Below are 18,040 nucleotides of genomic sequence, written 5' to 3'. Positions count from 1 at the left end.
GCCCGCTGCTAGCCCCTCGGCATTAGGGCTTGTCTCCCCAAAGTCCTTGCTCGATAAACAGAGGGCGAAGCAGCAGCAGTACATCGCGCGCGCTCTGTTCATTCATCCCGCAGCCGTGTTTCCCTTTTTCTTTCCTATCCCGTTTGAAGCGAATTGCGCTTCCGCGATCAGCTTCCCGCTCGGAATAATTGGGGGGACGACGTTAGATATCCGCCCACAATTCATTCCACTCAGGATGAGGCCCCGACGAATGAGAAAACAAGCAGACCCGCCGCCGCCGTTCTTCTAACGGCAAAAAACGAGGGAAATAGGGAGAGAGGGTAGCGGCGTAGAGACGACGTCAGTACACATCCTACTTTCCCCATCTCGCCAACCCCATTTCGTTTCCCCGTGCACCCACACGGCCCCTTTCCACGAACCTCCCCACGGCGGCAGCAGCACGGGCCTCATTTTCTTTTCTGAAAATAAAGCCCCTCCGGAGAGCGGAGACGCTCGGGCTCTGGGGAGGAAACGCTAAGAAAACAAAAGCGGGAAGAGAATAGGGAAGGCTTTAGGAGGCAAGCGCGCAAACAAGCTCGAACGTCGCGAGGGGAAGAAAAATAAGGAAGAGCGGGCACAGTCTATGTGCCATCGCCGGGCGCTTGAAGAAAGCACAATAAGCGGAATTGAGGAAATAAAGGAAAAACGGGAAACAAACAATATCGAAGAGCCGAAACTTGTAGGAACTATACAACGCCGACTAACGGCTGCAGCGCAATGGAAAGGAAGCGAAGAGAACGGGGTTAGAAAGGAGAAGAGCAGAGAAAGAAAGAAGGAAACAAGCAAATGGGAAGAAGGCAAAAGCTCTCCTTTTTCGATCCGGTCCAATAACAAGCTGAGCGCCGCGCGCGCTCGCGCGCGCCGCCGCGAAGAAGCGGTGCAACATTTCTCTCCCTTTCTTCCCCAAAGCTCCCCCTCTCAATCGAAGCGGCGGGTGGCCTTATTTTTCCAATTTTATACGAAGCCGGAAAACAGCTCTTCGTTGATGGGAAGAAAGAGAGCGGGCCGCTGTCGCCGATCGAGGAAATGAAATCGAAGTAAAACTAAAGAATAAATGGCGCGCCTCAAAGAAGTTTTCCTTTATGCCTCTTTCTTTCTCGTCGCAGCCTTTTTACTTTTTCCCTTTTTTCCCTCGCTCCTGTTGTACTTTCTTCGCGTATATTGCCTTCCTTACCCGCTTTCCACCACATTTCGTCTCCCCCTCTCCCTCTCTGAACATACTCCACACAGACTGCAGCAACGGCGTGCAGCCGGGACCTGCAATAGCGCTGCTGCTGCTGCTGCGCAGAGCAGGCTTGTTGTCCAATAACGCAAGACCGCCTCCTCGCGAGCTTTTCAACCAATGGAAAAACGGAGCGGCCGGCTGCAGTAGGCGCCTTCCGCGCTTTTCCATTAAACTTTATGCGGGCGCACCGCCTCTCCTCTTCAATCTTCCCTTTTTTTTCGACTCAGAATTTTCTGCACTACACGGAGGGCGGGCACCCTCGTCTTGCAGACGCCTAGGAGATGGAAGACATCGGAGTAGAATAGGTACGAAAAGGGGGGGGGGGGGGGGGGAGTGGTTTCCGGACCTAAATAAAAAGACTAAGTTATATTATGTGATGAGAGGATATAGCATAAGTGATGCTGCTCTCTTGCAGTCATTTTTGTGCATGCATTCGTTTCCACATTTAGGGAAGGGGAAGCGAGTAATAGCAGCGGATCGCTCAAACAGCACATGTAAGCCTATTGTATATATATATATATATATATATATATATATATATATATATATATATATATATAAAGTACCTGCACTTTTTGCTTTAATTGTACCTTCTTGCCAAATAATACATCTGATTTGGTTCTGAATATTCTGCACCCCCAACGCCTTTTTGATGCTCTTTTTTCCCTGAATGAATGTATTCTTCTGTGGATGAGTACAACAGGGTTGCAACAGTGTTAAGCTGAAACGGTTTTTTGAGAATTCGAGGTTACTCAATAATTCAAATCTGCGAAGCTTCTAGGTAAAGCACGCGAAGTATTTTTGCCCTAGCATTTAAAATTGAGAAATAATCGTAAATTAAAATCGTGACGATTTACAGGCTTCTCCTTACTGAGAGTGCGGGGAAACTCGTAGTAACGTCATTATCGCCGAAATTTCAGATGTCCGCTGCCTTCGCCTGCATGCTGCTGTGTGTCATCCGATGCCTCCAAACAATGTTTCGTGAGCTTCACCTTCGATGTCATTGGTTTTCTTCCATGAAACAACTGTTTCTTCGCCGTAAACTCAACGCTGCCATACGTGATGTCATTATCGGGGCCTCTGACCGTCGCTGTACACTGCAGAGAAGCCTAAGCATCGACGCCACTTTATTCGACGATTACGCCACCATTTCAAATGTTAGCGCAAAATCATTTCGCAAGATTTACCTGCATGTTTCACACATTCGGCCATTTTAAACTCATGACATTCTAAAACAACTTCACTTGCCCTTTAAGACTAGGCTTATGTTCTCTACACAGGCGTACGTATCAAGCGATTCCATCAGGAAAAAAAAGTAATCTGTATATTACATAAACTTCATGCGCCACGCACGTCTGATGTACTGTGGCGTTAGACGTTTGGTTCAGCGTGCATGACATGTGACACCACATGCTGATGCCGAGCTCATTAAGTAATATTGCGAAACTACCTTCTGAGTTGCTTCGCATCATTACCAGATGCTATCTGCATGAGCATATTGATGTCACGTGCCAAGTGCGCTGAATCCGACGTTAAAGTACACTTGTGGTACGTAGCGCACGAACTTTATTTTATGTACTTACTGTGCCTTTTAAGGGGGCAGCGTCAAGGTCCCCGCGTCCCATAAAAGGCGGCATCGTCGTCATGAGCAAAAAATCCCCGAAAAATCGCCGGAGGAGCATCCCGAAGGCCAGTTGGGATTATGTCACCTGACCTCGTGGAGTCATCATAACTTGCGCATCAAATTTTAACTAAACCACCCACAGCGGTAGGTGGCATTTAAATTAACGATTGACCGCCACAGGTTGCTCTTTCTGAGCAACCTGGGTTGCACAAGCCCTACCGATGTCAGCAACCTGCCATCGCTTGGCAGTGGCGCATCGCTCATCCGCTGTGCCACTGTTCCAAGTAGTATGATGATTCCCAGGAACCTATGGATTAAGGCCGGGATACATGCGACGTTTTTTTCGACGACATTCGCGCGGCAGAAAACGTCGCGGCGGCGTGACGCCCGGCTGGAGATACAAGGAGCGTTGAAGCGGCGGCGCGCCACCGCGTATCCCTCGACGCGAAAGCAAATATGATCAACAAGTGGCAAACACCAGTGCGCAAGGAGGTCTGTGAGAACAGCGACGCTGCCCATTCTGTTAAAATCAAAAATGTTTCACTTCGACACCATTGTACAAATTTTAGCACGCGCGCTTAAGTATCTATAAAGATTTGCGTGCTCGAATGCATGCCGTCGCGTACCTTTGGACGCCCGCTCGGCCGCGGACACCAGCGGCTGCGGTTGTCTTCGACACATTCGCTTCAGGGAGGGAGCGCAGGCATTACGATCCAAGATTCGGCAGTGTTCTCCAAAAAGAGCGACATTTTGAGTCTGATGAAGCGTCTATTTTCACGACAATAACATTTCCGTGCCAAAAACACTGCGTAGCTTTTCCTTCCTTCATGGTAGCTCGTCGGCCATGGCGGCCATGTTGGCGGCGGCAGGCAGAAGACCGGAAAAGCGGTCTTTCTGCGCTGCTATTGGCTCGCTTCAGCCGCCGCTTCCGGTCTCACCGGACGCCGCGCGCGTCAAAATCTAGCCGGCCCTGATCGGCGGTGGCGGGCGTTTTTCTCGACGCCGGGCGTCAGATCTGCGCCGTCGGGCGAGAATCGACGACTCGCCGCGGTAAAAACGCTCCATTTATTCCGGCCTTTAAGAAGAGAATGACCAATTCTGCATGTATGGGCATTAAACCATTAATGGTATCACGTCATACGCTTAAGGCGGAGCTTAAGTGCCCCCTCCAATTTTTATCTGTTCCTACGGAGCCACCTCTTATGGGTGCGTATATCCTTCCTGGACCTCGGCTGCACATTTTTCACAGCGTGTTTAACCTCCCCGCCTTCCCTTTATTCTGCCTGTCTCTCTTTCGCTCTGCTTCCGAGTGAGTTCGAGCCAACCTAACCCGTTTAAAGTTTTCGCATTTTTCATAAATGAATAGGAAATATGTACCTTTTTCCTTAAGCAATATGCACAATATGCATAAATATAGCTGCAATATGTACATAACACTGCATGAGCCTGTAGAAGCGCAAGCGCTAGTGGGCAGAACACGACAGTCACAGCAATGCACTCTCAATAAAAAGCATCCGATAGGTGACGGCAATCCGAACGCATTAAACGGAGTAAAACAATACAATGAGTATAATTCATTATATTTGATCAAACCAGTAAACCGATAATAATGTGCAAGGAAAGCAAAGCAAAATTTATAGTCAGTGAATGGAATACAAAGTGATGCGAACAGGATGCAAAATACAAAGGAGCTCAGTGAATTCTGTCATCACGATTGAGAACCTAAGCTTACAGTGCAGATTTTGCAGCCCTGACAGAACCACAACCCAACATATCTACTGGTAGTTGGTGAAAATAGTAAGGAATATAAAACTGCCTTGTTTTTATTTTCCATTTTTATTGGCGAAACATACTTCAATCTTTGTAACGGTAATGCATGCGACTTCGCCTTTTGGACCGAATGTTAACTGGAAGTTGTTTGGACTGCATAGTAAAATTGTAAACTAATTTGCAGGCCATCATGGCCGACTTAGAAGAAGGAGCAGTGCTGATATATGCCATGCTCGTCTTACGACCTTGCGCATCCGACTTAGTTTTCACATGACGTCACGGGCGCCATTTTTGGGTACTGTGGCTAGGTCGCGGGAACCGGTTGGCGATAGGCGTACTGAAAACGCCTATCGCCACTACGCTTTCCGGGCCCAAAGATGGCGGCCGCTATGATGTCGGTGAAAATTAAGTATAGTGGCTCATTCCCCAAGATAAAGAAAGACCTGCAATGTACACGCGCTTCGAGCACTACAGAGAAGCACCAATGCAGGGAGCCTTTGGTCCCATCAATAGCCCGCATTCGTTAACAACGCCGTTGAAAAGATTAGCGCACAAATGATGCAAATGCACTGCATCTGGTTTGAGACTGTATCGGAAAGCGATGCGTTCCTGCCAATCAGGACGCTCTAAACCTCATTTGATCGCAACATCTTTACATTCCGTCACTCAGTTAATCGGTCCTAGGAGGCAAAATTTTTGCGCACTCCTTGAGCAGGTGTGTAAGGGCTGCATAGAGTAAACTTTCTCAAAAAAGATTGAACGATTTCCTCCATAATCGGTTTACCGAGATGCTTCACCAACGTTCTTGATGTTTTAACAAGGTGAAAAGTGGGGCTGGTCGGTACGTGATCTTGCGGCGAAAAACAGCTTACACGAGGCAGGGGAGGACGGGAACAGTGTCCCCACACTCCTCTGTCTCGTGTAAACGCTGTTTTTCGCCACAAGCTCTTGATGTGCTTTCTAAAGAAACAGCAACCAGATCCAATTGTGAATAGGGTAAAGAGTTGCCAGGGAGAACACTAAGAAGATGAATTGCATAAGGAGCCTTTAGCAAGTAACTATGAGGCCACATTTTTTTGGCTCGAGTACAGCTACCGCGTTGAAGCGTATACATTATTCTTTTGTCCCCCAGCAGGGAACGGAATTCATTTCAATATCGGTCTTGCGTAAAGACCTCTCACCAGCAGCACTAGAAGAGACCGCTAGCGACAAAAACAAGCACATAAAGCTTACGTGGTCGTGAGTAGTTTGCGTCTACTTTGCGTTCCAGCTTGTATGTATGCATATATTTTTGTCTATAAACATGCAGTCTATTGTGCAGCTTCACGGGTTCATAAGGGACAACACAAGCCAAGTAGAGTCCTGAAAACACGTCGTTGCATAACAAGCGACGAAAATGCCCAGCACTGTACACTTCGAACAGAGACAGTGAGACCAAAAAGAATAAAGAACCAAAAAAAGACTGCTGGGGAGCTACATAATTCTTTTTGCATATACCGCGTTCCACGCAGCATTTCGCCCCTATCCACAATCTAGCTTGTCGAGGCATGCTAAAAGAAATCCATTTTACGTAAGCGGGTGTGCGTGAAAGCGGCCCTTCTTATTGATCGAGAGAGCGGCGAGATTACATTTCTCTCGAAGCCTCGTGTGCAGACGCAATCTTTTTTTTTTTTTTCTGTTATACTCTTCCCTTTTCTTCCGCTCCAAAGACCCTGTTTTCGACTGGCGACGAAGATCGAGGACTCCTAAAGAGATGAAAAGAGCCGAGTAAAAGAAAGAACTAAGCTGTATACGCGCTTAAAATAAAGGAAGCCAACGAAGCCCTTCTGACAACGACGATGACTATAGGATAGGATGATTGCATTTCTTTGATCGGCTTTTATTTCGAAGACTCCTTCCCAGCTTAGAGGAAACAGAATGCACAGTATTACGCGAAACAGGGACAAGCCACGGAGGAGGATCGAGGGAGGGTGAGGTATCTCAGGGTTTCCACCATTGAGAAAGGGGCAGCCGCTAAGCTTGGAGCGCGTGCACACAATGCAACGCGCAGGACGGAGGCCACGACGGCTGCTCTGGACAGTCGCCGCAGTCAGTCGGTCGCTTGGACTGCCGCTCGAACTATCCTCGTGTCCGTATGCCTCCACGCTTTGTAGATCGGCTCGTGGCTGGTATATATACCGCTGCAGGAGACGCGAACGGCTCTTACTCGTTTGACTTTTACGTTCCGGTGATGCGACTTTCTTGAACGCAAACAGCGGAGATGAGAAAAAGGGGTGGTGCTCTCGAGTCTGTCTGCGTTGCACGGTTGAAATCTTCGGGGTGACGAAGCTCTGCACTGATGCGGGGTCTCAGCTCTCCTTGAAGAGCGATTAAGCTTAGGTTTGACGGTATAGTTGGAGTATGCGCAACTTTCACGCATGATTCGGCTATCAGACGGCCGCTTCCACTGTCCTTAAGATGACACCGGCGAACGACACACGGCTTAGTGCGGCATCTCCCAACCAACTTCTGTACTTTTAGAGCACTCGAGCAATTCGCGCCGGCCGGGTCTTCTCATGGGCAGCCATATTGGTTTTCCAGTGGCGCCCCCTATAGCCCGTGAAATCTGCGAATAGCGCAATATAGTATGGTTAAATTGTGTTCCTTGTTATGTGGGCTGCAGAACGTTCCAGGGTTAAATAAAACGTCAGTGCACTTTGGTGCAAATGGAGTGAGGTCTACAAACAAGGTGCCGGGGCTCAAGGAAAGCGCAGCAACTTTTCTGGGCCTCTTGTGTTTTTGTGCACTGCAGTTTTCGTAGGCATCATCCCTAAAGAACAGCAGCTACAGACACTTACCGGAGCGCGAAATTCGCGCTCTTTATTGTACGTACAGCATGCTCGGTTCCATCCGTACAGTCATAGAAGAGAGTTGGCGAGATGCGGATTTGAAGAAAAAATTACTTCTGCGTTGTCGCGATAGGTAACTTCCTGGTACTCTTCCAGAGAATGGAGCAAGCGTGTTCCGTTCTTCTTCAAGGCTTTTTATTGACCTGCGTTGCACGATCTCATAGAACAAGCAGTTACTAGAGGTCTTAGATAAGTTTTGCTTCCTGGTGTGCGAACAGCAACCCTCATTTTCCTTCGACGGCGTGCAGAGAGTAGTGCATCGCAGGAAGATGTCAACCATCGCCGCTAGCGAGGTCTATATCAAAGAGCGGTGTTTGGTTTGGTTTATGGGGTTTTAACGTCCCAAAGCGACTGAGGCTATGAGAGACGCCGTAGTGGAGGGCTCCGGAAATTTCGACCACCTGGGGCTCTTTAACGTGCACTGACATCGCACAGTACACGGGCCTCTAGAATTTCTCCTCCAAAGAAATTCTAGCCGCCGCGGCCGGGATCGAACCCGCGTCTTTTGGGTCAGCAGCCGAGCACCATAACCGCTGAGCCACCGCGGCGGCTCAAAGAGCGGTGTGTTCGAGATAAAGAATACATTAAAAACTCTTACTTGAAAGTTTTTTTTTTTTTTCAATTTCATTGCTTAACAGAACAGGTAAAGATCAGGGGAAAACTTATTAGCACCCCTCATCCCTTATAAAAATGGTCTATAGACAGTCTACTGACTAATTATACACTCTATTGCCTTCCTATAGATATTTATTTTTGTCTATTCATAGTCTATAGACAAAAGTCTACTAAAAGTGTATGGACACAAATGTATATATTGTCTATAGACTGTTCTTTAGGATTTGTCTATAAACAGTCTATACACTTTATAGACAGAAGTCTATGGACCGTCTATAGACTGTGTAATTTTTTTGTTTTGTAAAGGATTGTTCCTGGGTAAGCAACTCACCACTGTAGTCAGATACCACTCAAGAACGAAGCGGATTTTCCCCGTCAGAGAACCCCCCTCCAGCCAATGGCGTCGGCCGATTCTCATGAACATTCTAGGGTGAAAATGCAGGGAAAGGTGCCACAATGCAATTAAGGCACTATCCCCAAACGTGGAGGGAGGGGACTTTCATCTGCCACTCCCTGCATTGTCACCCTATAGCAGGCTCATAAGAATCGCCCGACGCCACTGGCTGGAATGGGCCCCGTTGACAGAGAAAAGCCGCATTGTTCTTGAGTTGTATCCGGCCAGAACAGGTCCATTTGACGTCGATTTCACAGCGGGGACCCCATTCTCAGATACGAAATTTCGTCAGCGATGCTAGCTCGGAGGCAGCAAGCGAAATCATACAGGCGTTCAAAAGGGGCCATGCAGGATCCTCGATACACGAAGAAAATGCATTTTTGTCCTTTCTACTTCTTTTCAACCTTTTTTCTTCTATCATTCATTCCCGGACTCGTGGCAGGGCCTCCACTAGGGTCATCTCCTCTGGGAAATGATTGGAATGGGCGAAAAGCATTCGGCCCTTTCTCTTTCGGGGCTGTCCTTTCCGCATAGAAACGGGTACATACGACCATCGCGTAACAGCTATCGATGCGTGGCTGCGCAAGCAGCAATCGCCCGAGATCGCCTCCTTTAAATGCGCCCGCGCCTGTATACGAGTGCCGCCCGCCACACAGCCGGAGTCCATCTTCATTTCGCAGACGGAGCCTGTAGAGCTCGTCCGCTGCCCCATAGAAAAAAAGGGACGAACGTTGAATTGCTTTGGGGGCGTTTAAGGGAGAAGAAACTAAAGCGGTATCCACAAGCGGAAAATGGAGCTTTTTATGTCTTTTTTCTCTTCACAGCCTTAGACGCGTGTTTCTATTTTTTTTTTTTTAGGTAAAGAATGGGGGGGGGGGGGGGGTGTAAAAAGGCGTGGGCGTCGTAGAATGTCGTAACATGTCGTCTAAAACTGCTAAGGGCCTACTCTGAGAAGAATGTTGCTGAGATGAGTCTGGACTACAGGACGTGCCGGCAGTGCAATTGGCGCTCTAAGGAATGTTCCATCCGTGGTCGCCGAGATGTGTAGGCTTTGGGGATTGGTGCAGTCACGAGGGGGGTGGAGTATGTGGCGCAGTACGCCAATAGCTTTCAGTGCTTGGCGGAAGAACGGCAGGTTTTCTTCTCCTTTAAGCACAGTTTCACTCAAGACAACAAATACAAACTATATAAGATCGCGTAAGCCTGTTAGGTGTGATTGTTGCAAACGAGACATGCAAAACTTGTCTGTGAACCAGCGGAACTCGTGGCATTTTTAGTGGCCACCATTTCATTCCTGTTATTTCTTATCTGACTGTTTGATTAAGTGCACGTAACTTTTCATGCCTTGATTGCAAATTGACAGCACGAGAACAGAAACAAGAAAGCGCAATATCTGACGACCTAGTTTTGTTCTGAAACGTTTTTTGCTTTTTTTTTTACCTCCCGCGTTGAACCAAGAACGCCACATACTCACGTTCGCGCTAGCTGCGCGAACGCTTGTATTAGACACTTAGTTGGCCGTACGGAACGGCGTTACGCACGCAGGAACGTTGCGGGTCGCGAGTGCGCATGCGCAGAACGTTCCGCACCGTTGGGCCGCTTGCGTACGTACACACGCATCGTGTCGTTGCGTGCGTGCGCTACGGGCACGTTACGGGTTGCGTTGACAAGATGGCGGCGCCCTGCTCGCCCGCTTCGAAATAAATACATGTCGCAGCTGCATTCTCCGACGGGATAGCTCGCTCAAATGGTAGCGGTTCGCTTTTATTTCGCACACTCTCGCCCACGCGTAGAGGTATAAGTGATAACTAGCCCTGGTTTTTCAGATAATTTCTCGATTTTCAAGCTCTTAGGCCTAACCTGTGTTTACATCGCAAGTTTTTTTTTTTCAAGTTTCAAGTTTATTTAATACGCACATAGTAATACAAATACAATAAAATCAGTACAGAAGAAGGTCCCATAGTACACGACTGTCGGGGGACCTCCTAGAACAAATCAAGTGGGGTAAAATTGCAAAGAATGGAAGGCAGTGTATCAATTAGCATAAATAAACAATCTACAAAAAAAATTTACAATGTTATGTGTGAAAAACGGAACAAAAAGTATATACAGCAACAACTTTGTAACATAATGCAAAGAAAATGAGACTTTAAACAAGGATTACTACTGTTTAGGCATGTGAACTACACAGGAAATTAATTAAGTACTCTTTAATGCGGTGATGAAATGAGTGAACAGTAAACGACGCTTTAATTTCACATGGCAAAGTATTCCAACAGGATATGCCGGCAAATATTGTGGTAAATTTTCCATAATTAGTCCTCACTTTAGGAAGAAGAAGATTATTACGCTGTTGAAACCTAGTAGAATTAGTATTTATAAGCTGATCAGGAAAGCCATCAATATGAGCATGATGATTAATTACCTTGTAGATAATGATGGATAATTTCACAGTGAATAACTGTTGAAGTGGAAGTATGCGCAAGCTATGATAAAGTGGTAAAGAGTGTGTTAGGAATGAACTGAATGACATGAGCCTGATGGCCTGATTCTGAAGGCGCTGAAGTCTTTCAATGTGAGTGAAATATGTATTTCCCCAGCAGGACAAACAGTAGAACGACATGTGGCGACGCAGTTGCCCCGTTTTTAGTCATTTGTTGCATTTTGTTCTATGTGCATAGTTTATCTTCTTTGAACGAAAAAGGCTCGCAGTGCACTCACCCTAGTTATCAGTAATTACGGATGAAAATTTCTTCAACACAGCGTTGATGTGATTTGGCGTCTTGTCACTAGATGGTGCTACCGCTTACGCGTGCCCCTGAGGGACGCTACAGCACGGCCAGCTAAAAGTGTCGTGCTCACACTATTTGCAGCGTACGCAACGCAGTAAGCGATGCGTGCGGAAGCTTACTGCGTACGCCCAACTAAAAGTGTCTATTGTCGGGACCAATCAGCGGGCGCGCACCGGCGGTGCAGAAGCGGATTGGGCTATACCAAATTTATCTACTGTGAGAGAGATAGATAGAGAGAGAACGTGGTTTGGTGAGGAAAGGAAATTCCACTGGCGCACGTAAAGGTTCCTCTTCTTAGATGACCGTCGAGCACGTTTGTTCTTGTCACAGCTTCCGAGTTATTTTATATAGTTTCTTTATGGTCCAAGTCAGCCCATTAAAGAGTTTGTTTCAGGGCCACGTTAATCTGCACATTCTTTTTTCCTGGCTTTGTCATCACCTCGAAAGAATATTGAAATAAATTGCAGAAGAAATAGTCATTTTCCTGTCTCCCTCAGTGCTTATAATTCCACAACGAAAGAAGTTGAATAAAGGTGACAGTTGTTATTTACAAAAGCACAGAGTATCCTGCTGTTATTCGTGGTGACATTGTATTCAAATTTCGCCATTGCACTAGAGAGTTCTTACTCTTTTGGAACAAAGTTGCTATTTAGCGGATTATTTTTTAATAATAAAAACTACAATATAAAGAGAAAGGATGGGTGCTGACCGTGCCACCCGCGTGTGCTCTTTTTGTACGTAAAAACAGGGCAACAATTCTCAAAGGAGACCCTCCAACAAATGTTTTGGACCAACTGTAATGACGTCACGGGTTTGCAAGCAAAAATTCCATACCCTCCTCTGGTTTCCTGGAAAGTCTCACTATGCCCCCTGCTTCGCCATGTGGGTTTTTTTTTATCGTTGTGCATTTATAGCGCCCTTTCCGAGTGCTTTTATGATTGAAGTATGCGACTTTTGGCAGCGTAGTGCAGGAGCAAAAATTAGGCACGACGTATACCGAGGCGTCTCTAATTGGGAGAAGAAAGGCGGTGGGGGAACGCTTGACACATGAGAAACCGGTTCAGAAGGGGAACTGAATGATTTTGCCAGCCAAGCCATGCCCCTTTGACATCACGTGTTTACGCCACAGTGAGGTCTATTCTAGAAAACCCGCGAGTTACTTTCTGCAGAGAGGGCGCGTCCACGCCTGAACTGCGTACAGTGGACAAACACCTGCATTGATTACATGGTGAATATTGCGGCAGAGACTGTCACTCGAACAAAGATTTAGTAGAGAAGCAACTCTTCGATGCCTAATTCGAGGCGCTTTTTTTTTTTAACTGCATTGCGAGCCATTGTGTGAGATTCGTCAGCATCTCATTATGTATACATATTGCTGTTTCGTGTATTCTCTGGTGCTTCCCTGATGTGCTTGTTTTTAAAATTGTATAAACTCTTGTGTTGCCTCCCTGTCAATAATTAGGATTGTAGACTCGTCAAGCTGCCCAAGGGCAGCTTTTTCTACGATTCCTCCATCTGTAGTGTTAGATGGGAAATAAACTTTGAAACTTTGAAACTATAGTGCGATACAAGTCAAAAAAGCAGGAGCGAATGCCCTCAGTTGGCTTTCACCAGTTCTCATGACGTGCAAGGTTAGAAGAGCGAGCTAGTTGGTAGTTCATCTTGGGGAAAACACAGCGCACTCCTAAGACAAGGACGACTCAGTTGCAGTGCAGCAGAGGCTAGACAGGGAAAGGAAAGAGACGGTCCTTTAATTCTCCCTTCTCTGCAAGGATGTTTCCTAACCAAAAGCTCTCGCTCATAGACGGCATTTTTGAATTTCGTTTTCTGGAAAGGAAGTTGCCAGAAGGACACAACAGAGTCACTGTATAAGCTTTCAAGTGAATCCAAAATATCCACACACCCGGTCACCAACAGGAAGCAAAAGAAATGTATGGGGACTTTAGCTCGCACCTCACGTTTTCTCTTTTCTGTGTTCCTTGCAGGGGTGAGAACTCAGTGTGAACACGAGCAGTTAAGGCTGTTCACATGCAAACGGTTGAACGGCGCACCGCAGCAAAAAATTTTCAACTTGTTGGAACCTCGCCGCTCGAGCCGCCGCGACGACTCCGAACAGGTCTTTGCGCCGCGGCGGAAGGTTTCGCTAACGTTTTCGCTTGCATGTGAAAGGCTTAAGTCGAGACAGGTTCCCTTCAGGGGGAGGCCCCACTGCACCCTTTCGACATGCGCCCTTTACACCCGCTCTGGAAAACTGATGACAAACCGTCTTGAGTTCAGGATTCTAGTTCACTTTAGTTCAGACTTATACCCCTGTCAAGCGCGCAAGTTAAGTGCACTTACGGAGAATGCGCTTCGGCATCCCGAGTGACACTTCGAGCTACGCGGTGCTAAACAGGAAAGCAAAGTGCACTCGTTGTAAAAAAATAATTGCGACAAAAAATGAGCGGAATTTCTGAAGAGGTCGATGGAAAAGAAAAAAGTACTCATAATGATGGATTGCTTAACGTGATAGCGCGAATAAAACGATGTTCAACAGTTTTTAACGATGAAAAAAAAATAGATATAGAAGAAAAGCCAAGACTATCCAGAATTTCGGCAACAAACAAGATGGCGGCGGGCAGCGATGTAGCATCTGATCTCGTTCCTTTGTTTTGTTGCTTCTCTTGTAGATGTAACGAACGATTTTTTTCTAAAAACAGTGTTATAGCATGTAAAATAAACTTGAAAGTACTTTTTATGCACTATACATATTGTGTCTTTGAAGTCGCTGGTGGCAAGGCTACGCACTCAGCCCTCTAAGTGTGGTCCGTGAACGCACTCCTAGCGGAGTGCACTCTTCCGCGAGTGACACTCCACTTGCGTCGTTTAGATGCGGCAAACTGTACTTAAAGCGAGTGACACTCTCCGTAAGTGCACTTAACTTGCGCGCTTGACAGGGGTATTACGCACTCCATTTCTAAAGAGATTACAATGGAGGGCGACTGAATCATCTCCCTGCACGCAAACCACTGTTGTGGGTAGAGCAGGAAGTAAAAACGCAGTCTGTGAACGAGGTTCCTTGTTTGGAAAACATCAAACTGCAAATCAGCTTTCCGGCCATTTCGAAAGTTGTCCGTTGTGAATTGGGGTTAACCGCGATGTCATGACAATCGGTCTACGCCATTGGCTAGAGGGTATCATTTGTCGTGCATTTGCTGCTACCTTCCTGACCTGTACAGTCACCCGAGTCATTGCACACTTGCCTTGTGATGGGGGCAGTGGTGTTCCCTACATCGTGCTGAACGGGGCCATCGCCCTGTGGGTCACCTGTGTTTGGTGCGAACAAGGCCATATCGTGGGGCGGGGGTGGGATTTTGGGGTCGCCTGGAATCTCACTTCCTTTTGTGGGCTTCGGAGACGCTTGACAACCAATGAAATCGCACCACAAGGTGGAGCAAAAAAAAAAAAGTAGAAATACTTTTCGTCCACGTTCTGAGAAAAACCTGCCCGCACGAACACAGACTCTGCAGCCAGATGGAACCATGTCGCGAAATTTGGCGCGAATTTCAAATCCCTTTACAGAATACATACACAACTTTCAGAACCTGTAGAAGAAAAACAACAGGTTGGATATAGATGAAAATTGTTGCTTAACAATCAAGAAAGAAGAAGATTGGTTGGTTTATGGGGTTTAACGTCCCAAAGCGACTGAGGCTATGAGAGACGCCGTAGTGGAGGGCTCCGGAAATTTCGACCACCTGGGGTTCTTTAACGTGCACTGACATCGCACAGTACACGGGCCTCGAATTTCTCCTCCAAAGAAATTCAACCGCCGCGGCCGGGATCGAACCCGCGTCTTTCGGGCCAGCAGCCGAGCACCATAGCCACTGAGCCACCGCGGCGGCTGTAAGAAAGAAGAAGAGAGAAAATGATAGGGAAGAAATTTTGTATTAACTGTTTTTTCACGCAGTTACATTAAAGACCGACATATCTAAAAGCACAATTTTTCTGGAAATTTACCTCCGCTGTGTAAAAAAAATTAAATTTAACAAATAACATCTGTCCATAACATTTCCTTATTCACTAAAGAAGAAAACGCTTTTACAAACCAGATTAAAATTGCATCACGTTTAGACATGCTATAGCTTCTGAAAGTTCGAACGGATTTCCTGCTTGTGAAACCGACGTTATCGCCACGAAACATAACGTACTGTACGCAACGCATTCTGGCTGAGCCGTGTAAAACATTCGCATCATCCTGGAATTCAGATCAGCCATTATAGTATCATCGAGGTGCTGCTGTGCCTTCGAAGAACGCAAATGCCGCTGTAGTATCTAACTGGCTATCCATGTAACTTCGCTACAAGATTATCGGTACGCACCCGAAGCACGCCTAAAAAAATTTGACGAAAATATACCACGAACGCAGGATGTGACGAAAACGCAAGAAAAAGGCCTAACTTGTCTGTGCGAAGATTAGGGTTTTGCAAACGTCTTTCGGCAGCTGCCCATCACCGGGCGACACGCTACGCAAATCCCTAAGTATTTAAGGAAGCCAGCTTTATGACACAAGAATTTTTAGAATTCATACATGACCAGCACGGCCGAAAAAATGTAGTCAGTACTTTAGTTTTGTGCAGAGCCCATAGTTGCAGAAAGTTGATCACCTCAGAGACAGGCTTCTATCTAGGTGGAGGCTCCTTGCTTGCTTGGGTAATGCAGATTAGCGTAGCGAAGTGATATCCAGTTGCACATCCTTGGTTTTGGATGAGATATTCATTAATTTTACTGCGCTGTCTTTACCTTTACCTTTCATCAAACCCTTCCTAAAAATGTCGCTATATTACAGGAAGCATGGACATGGTCGGCTTTCCGTAATAATTCATCACTATTGCATTTTTCCACATTTGGATCTTCGCCGATTTCGCAGCACTTGGTGTCATACCATGCTTAGTTAAAGCAGCACTATCGCAAGATCGCTGTTAATTTGCTGCGGGAACACCCGCAAGCGCTGTGTGCTTGCTCGTAAAATGTGTGTTTCACGCACATAGCTGCATGAGTCGCTTCGATAAGATAGTGCTATAGGCAGTGACCAACTGTCTTCGCCGCGTAGTGGCATAAGTCAGAAATTGTCGAGCTGTTATGCCTTTTCTTCCCACCGTGGTAACCACATCAAAAGAGGGCTTCTTTTCTAACCGTATATACGGATTACATGCCACATACCTAAGCGATCAACACTATTAAGCTGATGCAAATGTTTGCCTGAGAAACGTTTTTCGTCTACCGCACAAGTTTTCTTTTCTTTTGAACCGCACTGAAGGAAACCACTTATAGGTACTTTACAGCGTCTGTAAAAGTCTGGAGCCTCACTGTAGATAATTTCGTCAGCAAAATCAATCGCTGCGAATTTTAGAGCCTTAAAACAACACCGACATTTAGTTTTTATCCCCTTAGCACTCTTGTTTTTTCAACACAACCGAGGTTGCGCATTATTCGGTGCAACAGGTGTCTAAACAAAATATGACAAGCGCTACTATTCGAGCGTTTTGACTGCGGCAGCGAAGCGGTTATGCTCCGGATCTTTTACTCGAGTAAAAGTTCCCGAATAAACTCAACACCGGCAACTAACCATTCTATTGTTTACAAGAGTCATATCATTATAAATCGTTCGAGGATACCGCGCCAACTAAGTTACAACAAGCAAATGTAGTGACCGCTGGTACAACCTGTTTTCATATGCGATGAATCAGCCGGGAGGGACGGAAAGCGCAAGGAACTACGGCAGCGCGCGCTCGAAAAACACAACCCGTTCAAAGACACCCCACGCGAACTTGGGACAGAGGCAGGAAGTGACGCTCGACGAGAACCATCTCAACCCGCGCGCGCCGCGGTAAATGCGAACAAGGTACGCACGGACGCCCGCATCAAGCCCTTGTCACGGACCGCACATGGCAAAGCGAGGCGCGTATTCAAAACACCGCAGTGACGCGCTGCCTGTCAAAACGGATGGACAGACGGACGTGAGCGTACGTACTGATGATGACGCTGTGTCGGTGATGGTGCGCGGACAAGACCTCCCAGCAGGACGCAGCCGCCGCCGAAGGAGGCGGCGACGAAGGCAACCGGAGAGCCACGAGGCTGGGTCCCGCGGCGTGACACGAGGCCAGGGCAGCGGTCATCGTGCAAGCACAGCCCGCTCCAGCTCAAGCTCTTGCGCTGACGGCGACCCGCGGCGCACTGGCCGGCAAGCGACTCGGGACCCGCGATTTGCCCCTCGCCGCGTGGTGGAGGCAGCGGGGGAGAGGGCGCCATCTTTGGCCGGAAGCATGCTGACCGGATGTGACGTAGGAGTCCCGCCTCCTCTCCTCGCCGCTGACCATGGGCCGAGGGAGCGTGGTGCTGGCGACTGCTGGTGGACATGGGGGCAACTAGGTTGCGATGGGTGAAAGCCCGAGTCAACCGAGGGGGCGCAACCTGGCCGTTGTGGCGAGGTTTTGGAAAGGTCAGACGTTGTTTAAAACGACTGAGGCCAGCAGTAACAGCGCAGAAGAGCGGCGTCGTTAGTACAGTGGTTCGAGCGCTCGCCGTATGCGCTTCATCACGCCTTGCTGCGTCATTATTTTTTTCCGTCTTCCACAGAGGAGAGTATGGTAACGGTTTCTTCTTTGACGAAGACTCGAGATGAATCAAAAGGTAACGGTTTCTTCTTTGACG

The 18,040-nt window shown here is 47.3% G+C and overlaps 1 long non-coding RNA gene across 1 annotated transcript in view; it reads right to left on the bottom strand.

The window, feature by feature from the left end:
- Window positions 1–17,544, bottom strand: part of LOC149359919 (uncharacterized) — a 65,916-nt gene extending 48,372 nt beyond the window's left edge. The window contains exon 1 of the long non-coding RNA XR_016288197.1: window positions 17,361–17,544. This is a non-coding gene — a long non-coding RNA (uncharacterized LOC149359919). The remainder of the gene's footprint in view (window positions 1–17,360) is intronic.
- Window positions 17,545–18,040: the final 496 nt, after the last annotated feature.

This window comes from Amblyomma mixtum, chromosome 2, assembly GCF_055824585.1.
Source record: "Amblyomma mixtum isolate Tamu chromosome 2, ASM5582458v1, whole genome shotgun sequence".
In the NCBI taxonomy this organism is placed as follows: Eukaryota; Metazoa; Arthropoda; class Arachnida; order Ixodida; family Ixodidae; genus Amblyomma; species Amblyomma mixtum.
Note: the sequence above shows the minus strand (reverse complement) of the source record. Positions and strands in the feature narration are given on the sequence as shown.